Below are 7,831 nucleotides of genomic sequence, written 5' to 3' on the forward strand. Positions count from 1 at the left end.
CATTCAGGATCGTTTGGTAGACAACAGAGTTCATTTATCACAGCAAGTCTTCCAGGTCTTGCAGCAGTAAAACAGCCCCAGAACATCACACTACCACCATTACTATATCTTACTGTTGCTATGATGTTCTTTTTCTGAAATGTGCTGATACTTTTGTGCCAGCTGTAATGGGACTTACACCTTACAAAACATTTAACTTATTTCTTGTCGATCCTCAAGATGTATTTCGGAAAATTTAAAAGAGCCATAACTTTATTTTGTTCAGCAATGGTTTTCGTCTTGGACCTCTCCCATGAAGGCCATTTTGTCTCCTTCTTAGGAGTAAGGCCTGCAGGTCTTTGGATGTTGTTGTGGTGTCTTTGGGACCTCTTGGATTAGTTGTGGCTTCTCTCTTGGGGTAATTTTGGTTGGCCAGCCACTCCTGGGAAGCTTCACCACTGTTCCATGTTTTCATCGTCTGTGGATAATGGCTCTCACTGTGGTTCGCTGAAGTCCCAAAGCTTTAGAAATGGCTTTCTAACCTTTTCCAGACCGACAGATCTTAATAACTTTCTTTCTTATCTGAATTTCGGTGGATTTCGGCATGATGTCTAGCTTTTGAGCATCTTTTGGTGTACTTCCCTTTGTCCTGCAGATTCTACTGAGTGTTTCATTGAAAGAGGCCAGCGATGGCAGTGATAAGGCCTGGTTGTCGCTAGAGAAGGTGAACTAAGGTGTGATAAACCATAGTAAGTTGGGTTTTAACAGGGGAGGCGATCACTTTTTCACACATGGCCATGTTGGTTTGGATTTGTTTCTCATTAATATTAAAAACCTTCATTTAAAAACTGCTTGTTGTGTCTACTTGTCCATTCTTTTTTTTTTTTTTTTACACCGCTGTAATGTGTCAAAGCCTGTATTCTGTCTTCTTTCAGCTCCACCAGCCACCCAAACGTAAGTATATGTCACTTTCAATTTAGTGCAAGGCATGTTTTGTTTTGTTTTTTTGTTAAGTTACAATTCATAAAAGCCTGATGTATGTAGAGGTGACAATATACTTTAAAGGAGCTTGCAGCAGAACAATGACAGGAAGTTATAGAGGCTTAGTGTTTCAGATGAAAAATAGGTAGAGCTTTATTATTCAGATAGAGTCTGTGGTAAGACCTCCTTAATTTAAGAGTAACATGTTTCAACATCAGACTGGCCAGGCTTCAGAAATACAATCATTCACACTAAATAATAACACGCGTTTAATTGTTTCCTGATTTGATAGGTGCAAATGAATGTCACTCGTCAATTTTAAATGACTCTTGGGGCTGTTCAATTAACCAAATGTGCATTTCAATTTTGACTTTGGCTCCAAACGATTACAAAAATAAAGCAATCGACAAATAATTAACATCACAATTACTTTTCCCACATTCCAATTTGCCACTATAATCTCATTCTATTCTGCAATGTGCTTTCAAAAAGGCAACGAGTGATTGTCAAATAATGATGATTTCAGTACTGACCAAAATATTTGTGATTATGGATGGATGGATGGATGGACTCTTTTCCATAACTGATCGGCCTTAGCTTGGCTACAAACAGCAACCATTGGTGTTCAAAGACATTTCCAAGTTACAGCAAAACATGCCTTCATTGGTTAAAGAGAGCCAGTTAATTCTGATGCCAGCTGAGATGACCAAGAGACGGATGCAGATCGTCTTCCTCCAATCATGTGGAGGGTTTGAAACAGGCTGAGAGGCAACTGAAAACCAAGGCACCATCGCACTAAAATGACCTGCACACTAGGGCAGTATCTGCATATACAGGTAATAAGCCAGGTGGCATGATCAGAGCTAATCAAGTAGCTGCAACAAAGCCCTTAATATATATATATTATAGCCTTGTTTAAGGACAGTAAATTGTAGCTGTATGTCCTTGTGTAAGTTACTGAAACATCGGCCTGTAAAACGACCAGTGTGGTTCTTCTTGTTGAAATTTGCGACCAGTACAATGATGTGAGGTATATGTGAGGTGGTGATGGCTTCTTCAAATCTGCTGTGTTCAGTTATTCTAATGAACCGAATGGCATAAAATCCATGACAGCTTTTTCTAACGCAACCTCTCTGGTGAGATTCTTTGTCTCCTTTCACGTGTTCAGCACCACTCAGTTAAAGTCGTGAAGACAGAAGAAGTGTACAGAAAGAAAGAGTTGTTGCGAGTGTTGTCTTTCTACAGCAAAAAAAGGATTTCGCTAGTAAAGATGGACAGTGACCCCAGATATTAAGACATGCATGTATGTGTTACAAACTGTTATAGACGCATAAGTCATGTCTTACAGCAGTATAAAGATAATTATGATTCATATTTTGGATTCCTGATCATATCTAAGGAGAACGTGTTCATATGTGTCCACTTAGAGCCGAGGTGCAAATGACAGGGCAACCACCCCGAAGAATTTCAAAAACTTTGAAGCTCAGTTGGGCACTTGCTTTATTATTCAGCTCACACCGCACATACACTCCCTTGTTCAAAGAATTACGCTCTCTACATCAACTCTTCATTAAATATACATAAATCCATCATGGTTTAATAAAGAGGACTACAGTGAATCTGCTGTAAAATGCAGACTGATAAATACCCAATCTATATGTAAATATGAGGCATATTGGGAGAAAAAAAAATCAAAACGCAGGAAAAATGTAATAACCACCCTATTTGATCAGAACCCCAGGAGCTAAAGTTTTGACTTTTTTTAATGGAATCTGAGGAGCAGAGAGTGTCAGAGCTGCACCGGGGAGGTGAGAGTGTGAAAGCATTCACATGGGAGCTGACTATCTGAGGGGCCACCGGATAACAGAGTGGGCCTGCAAGATTACTTTCACCGAGTGGGAATGGAAACATTGCATTTTGGTGGTCTCAGCACCATTTCTTCACTCCTACAATCACAAGAGAGGAGAAAGTCGTGGATTACGGCTAGGTGGAAACAACTTTCCTGACTCCTGCTTAAGCGGCGGCAGCAGCCTCTAAAACTGAATCCCCTCCGAAAATGTTTGCATTCCAAGCTTATATTTTAAGCACCTTAACCATATCAGGACTGTTTGTCTGATTGCCTGAACAAAAAAACTTGGCAGCCTCAAAACATTTATATAAAGACTTTAATATATTACTGAAAAGTTTTGTCCCTCTTTGCCCACAACAGCTTTACGTTTCTGCCTGTTTTCATGCCACAGGAAGACTCTAGGCTAAAGCAAAACAATGCTCCAGCATAGCCTTTTTACATATTCATCACTGCACACAACTTGATCCCCACATAGAGCCAGACTGCTGAAGCACATGACTGTCGCATTCCCAGATTGCCAGTTGCCCTTTAGATATGTGAAAGCAAAAATAAAGCAAGACAGAGATGTCATGGTAACAGTAACATCGCTCAGACAGCAGATCACTGAGAAATTCACACCCTTGATCCCGATACATGGGTTCTATTGTGAACAAGAGCACAACAAAAGTGAATCACACCATATAGATGCGACAGGACTTGGTGGCCCACAAAAGTCTTCTTCAATTTCTCATGTTTAGAACCACCTAAACATGTTCCACTATACCAGCATGACCTGTACAACGGCATGATGGGAGGTGTTCACAGTCCAGGAGAGGTCGGAAGAGATGTGAATGCCCAGGAACTTTATGCTGTTCAGACTCTTCACTGCTTCCAACTGTATCCAGAGAGGAACGGTTTTAGGCAGGCATCAGCTTCCCAGAGATGTGATTTAACAATACAAAGTGGGAAGAGGCGGCAACCTTGTACACTCCTGAGATGTTTCAATCTCTGGTCGGAACCTTTGTGAATTTGTGGATGGGGGGAGCACAGCTTTTAACTCTATATGATTAAAGTCTCCACAGTCCATAACTGCCTCTGAATTATTGATCATTTGACTGCTGATGAGACAGCTGGAGATAGGCACCAGCACCCCTTGCGACCCCACAAGGGATAGACGTGTTAGAAAATGGATGGATGGCTGGATGGATGGATGGATGGATGGATGGATGGATGGATGGATGGATGACTGCTGATGAAACTACAGAGTTCTTCCATGGCTAATTTAGCAATGGCTCTTGGTGGTATGAAGGCAGCAATGATGATAACATTGAGTTCTAATAACAGTTTAACTGGTGTGCAGTTCACTGCCCGATATGACAGATCGGGGGAGCAGGTTTGAATTGTTTTTGTAGCTGTGCACCAAGAGTTATGAACAAACATTGCCAAACCACCACCTCTTTGCTTCCCTGCTACTTCAGTTCTGTTGGCTCGAAACTGAGGCAGCCTACTAGCCTCACCGCAGCGTCGGGTATGTTGTTGTCCAGCCACGTCTCTGCGAAGATCACTACACAATCGTCCATCTTAATGTCTGATGATCCTCATTCGGGTCTTGTCCAGTTTGTTGGTGAGGGATCTAATGTTGGCCAGGAGGACACTGAGCAGCGCTGGTCTGTGTGGTGTATCCTTTAGCCTAGTGAGAAGTCCTGCTCTCTTCTCCTGTTCTTTCTGGCAGTTCCTCTGTCATTTAGGCCTTAGAGGTGGGTTGATCACATCCTCTGTTGTAGTTCCAACAGAGGATGTGATCAAGTCCTGTTTTGGCGGAAGATCCATAAACTCTGGCATTTTTCCCCAGTTCTAGCAGCTCAGCCCTCCTATACTAGATTGATGCTTGGGGTGGTGATAACACAGACAAAAACACAAGAGCTAACGTGATGAGCTGAGAGCTTAAACGTATATAGCCACATTATATGCTTATAAAAAAATACCAAAACCGTTTGATCATGATAAAATAAGGTGATATAAACCAAGAGTACATCCTGAGAGTATTTTGATAGGCCTTTATTAGCCTATATATGATCCCAGCACTGGGTGCAATGAGCAGATATAAACAGATGTGGCGCCATCTACTGGCAGTATCACAGAACTATCAGAAAGCCATTCAGGGTTCTCCCCAGAGGATGGAATAAGGGCATAGCGCCACTACAATGATTTTCAAATCTAGGGTGTTTCTTTCCCATTTTCGCCGATCATTTTCCTCAAATGAAATCTCGGAGTACTGTCATCTCGCGATATTTTAGCGCAAGATTTGCTTCTCATTGGTCGGTTGTTCTGTGACGCATTTAAAGTAAATGCTGTTATTGGTGGAAATCTGGCCACACGCAAACCTTTAATGTTCGTGGCTGAATTTCACTAACAACTTTTCCTGATGAGGAAAACAAGACGAATCATGACAAAACGCAAGTGCTACACGAAGCCCGGTGATCAGAGGGTGATCTATGCATATTTTGTTGCGTCCTTGGCGGTGAGCTAAGGAGGAGCCGTCAGAAAAACAGCCCAACACCCCCCGAGTCACGGACAGAGCTGGTGGGACTGGTCACCCCATATGAATATGTTTGAGTGAGAATAAACAGAGCAGTAGTTTGTCAGGCTAGACCAGGGATCACTAACCATTTTGAAACTGAGAGCTACTTCATTGGTAGTGTGTCATACGAAGGGCTACCTGTACTGACCTTCGAACTAGAATAATTAGAGCTCACCTTAATATTAACATGTTTTTAATTATTTTGTTATTTTTTAATCTATGTAAATATAAGCATGATTAAAAAGGAAGAGAAACTGAATAACAGTTTACATGTAGCTCACTGGAGGGTTGTGCTATTTTTTGAACAGGCTTGAGGGCACCACATATGGTCGTGGGAGCTACCTGGTGCCCACGGGCACCATATTGGTGACCCCTGACCTAGATCATATGAGGGTAAACATGTATTTACTTGCAAATGTTACCTTTCTGTATTTATAAATATTATTAGCACTTAACATTTCATTTGAGCTTAAGAAGAAGTTGTTGGATATTTTCTTATGTATCTTAAGTTGTATATTTAGAGTGGACTGAAATTTAAGTTGCAGGAAATGGCCTTAATTTGTACTTGAAACAGTGAAAAAGCTAGAGTCTCGTTCTCCGGATGGATCCCCGGAGCATCAAGGTAAGAACCAATCAATGAATCTAATTATAATGTTGTTTGTACTTAAGACATTACACGCTAAGAAGAGCATTGCTATTACTATTATCAGTTTAAAGAAGGATGTTTACTCCCTTCAATCAACTCTGCAGTCACATTCCGGCAGCTTAGCTTTAGCTTCCGCTTCAGTGAACACCAGAGTTCGTGCTGTATTCCCAGCACTATTGCAGTCTTTTCCGTCTTGGAATCATATATTTTTTGTGTTTTTTTCCACTGGACCTCTTCATTTTTTCCACAGTTTGCTGGGAGATGCCAATAGCCGTTACCTTCTTCCTGGTTTATCCCCTGCTTCGCACTCACAGTTTTTATTATAAATAAACACAAAGGGTTTATTCACTCACTAATTAAGGAAAAACAACGCATAAAACACCAAAAATAATAACTAATACACCAGCAAGACGTGATAATCTTTCATAAAAACAATTAGAGAGAGTTTTTAACCTCCTTTTTGTGAATACATAATGTATTGACTACTTTCAGGATGGAAGGACGAATTTACCCTGTAAAACAAAAAGTGTTTCTAAACAGGATTACCAACTATAGCTTTAAGGCGTCTGCAGAGGTCCACGCCACCATCTTGGAATTACAGCTGAGCATACAGCTAGAGCTACAATGGAATGATTTAAATCAAAGCTTAACATGTGTTAGAATGTCCCAAAGTCCAGACTTTAATCCTGCTAAAAATCTGTGGTAAGACTTGAAAATTGGTGTTCACAGACACTTTGTATCCAATATGTCTCAGCTTGAGCAAATTTGTAAAAAACAATGTGGAAATATTTCAGTCCCTAGATGTCCAGTATAGAAATCCCAAAAAAACTGGCTGTTGTAACTGCATAAAAAGGGGATCCTACAAAGTATTGAATGGGAGTGGCTGAACAGATTTTAGATTTTTACATTTTAGATTTTTACTTGAAACAATGTTAAAAAACCATGTTTCAATCCCTATTATGCACTGCTTTGTGTTGGTATATCACATACATCCTAATAAAACATTAGTTTTATCTATAATGTCAGTTTTTTCTGGATGAGAGCTGTCAATTCGATTTAATGGGAATCAGATTATGTAATCAGTTCAGTATCAAACCTGAATTCCTCTCCAATATGTTCTCCTCCTTTCACAATTACTATCTAATTTCAAAATCAAATAAAGACCAAACCTGAATGTTTTAACAACATTGCCTAAACATGGTTTAATTAAAAGCTCATTAAACTCAATACCATACTAAACATCTATTACTTGCCACCAAAAAGCAAAGGAATGAATTTGTCTACAGAGTCCATTTACACTGGATCATTACAGGGCGGGTTAGCTTGTAACCATCTGTCTTTCACAGGGTGTAGCGCACTAAGGAATGACGATATGTGCCATGCAGCTGGGAATAAATCATGTGACATTCCACATGGTGATTAGTGCCAAATTAAGGTCTGCACAGGGGAACTGAATGAAGTGCTTGCAGATGCCTGTCAATCCCAGTACTCCAAAACATCTAACCATAAAGCCGCACTTTAACAACTTTGGAAGACAACGTTTTGCGTCATCCAAAAAATAAGCTTTTTAGATCTTTGGAAAAATGAACAGTGAACAATTTCTTGAATATGAGTGCTTATCTCACAGGCTCATGAATTATGTGGCATTTATTCAGTAGCAGTTTGTGGTAGAGTCAAAACAGCTTCCGGTCCAGAACGCCCAGGGCGCCATTCCTATTTGGTATATTAGAGCTGTTTCGATCTCTAATTCAAAATAAGAATGCTAAACTGGACAGTCCTAAAGTCAATTTTTCTGCACTAAATCATACGCAGATGA

Source organism: Fundulus heteroclitus, chromosome 20 (genome assembly GCF_011125445.2).
Source record: "Fundulus heteroclitus isolate FHET01 chromosome 20, MU-UCD_Fhet_4.1, whole genome shotgun sequence".
NCBI classification, from domain to species: domain Eukaryota; kingdom Metazoa; phylum Chordata; class Actinopteri; order Cyprinodontiformes; family Fundulidae; genus Fundulus; species Fundulus heteroclitus.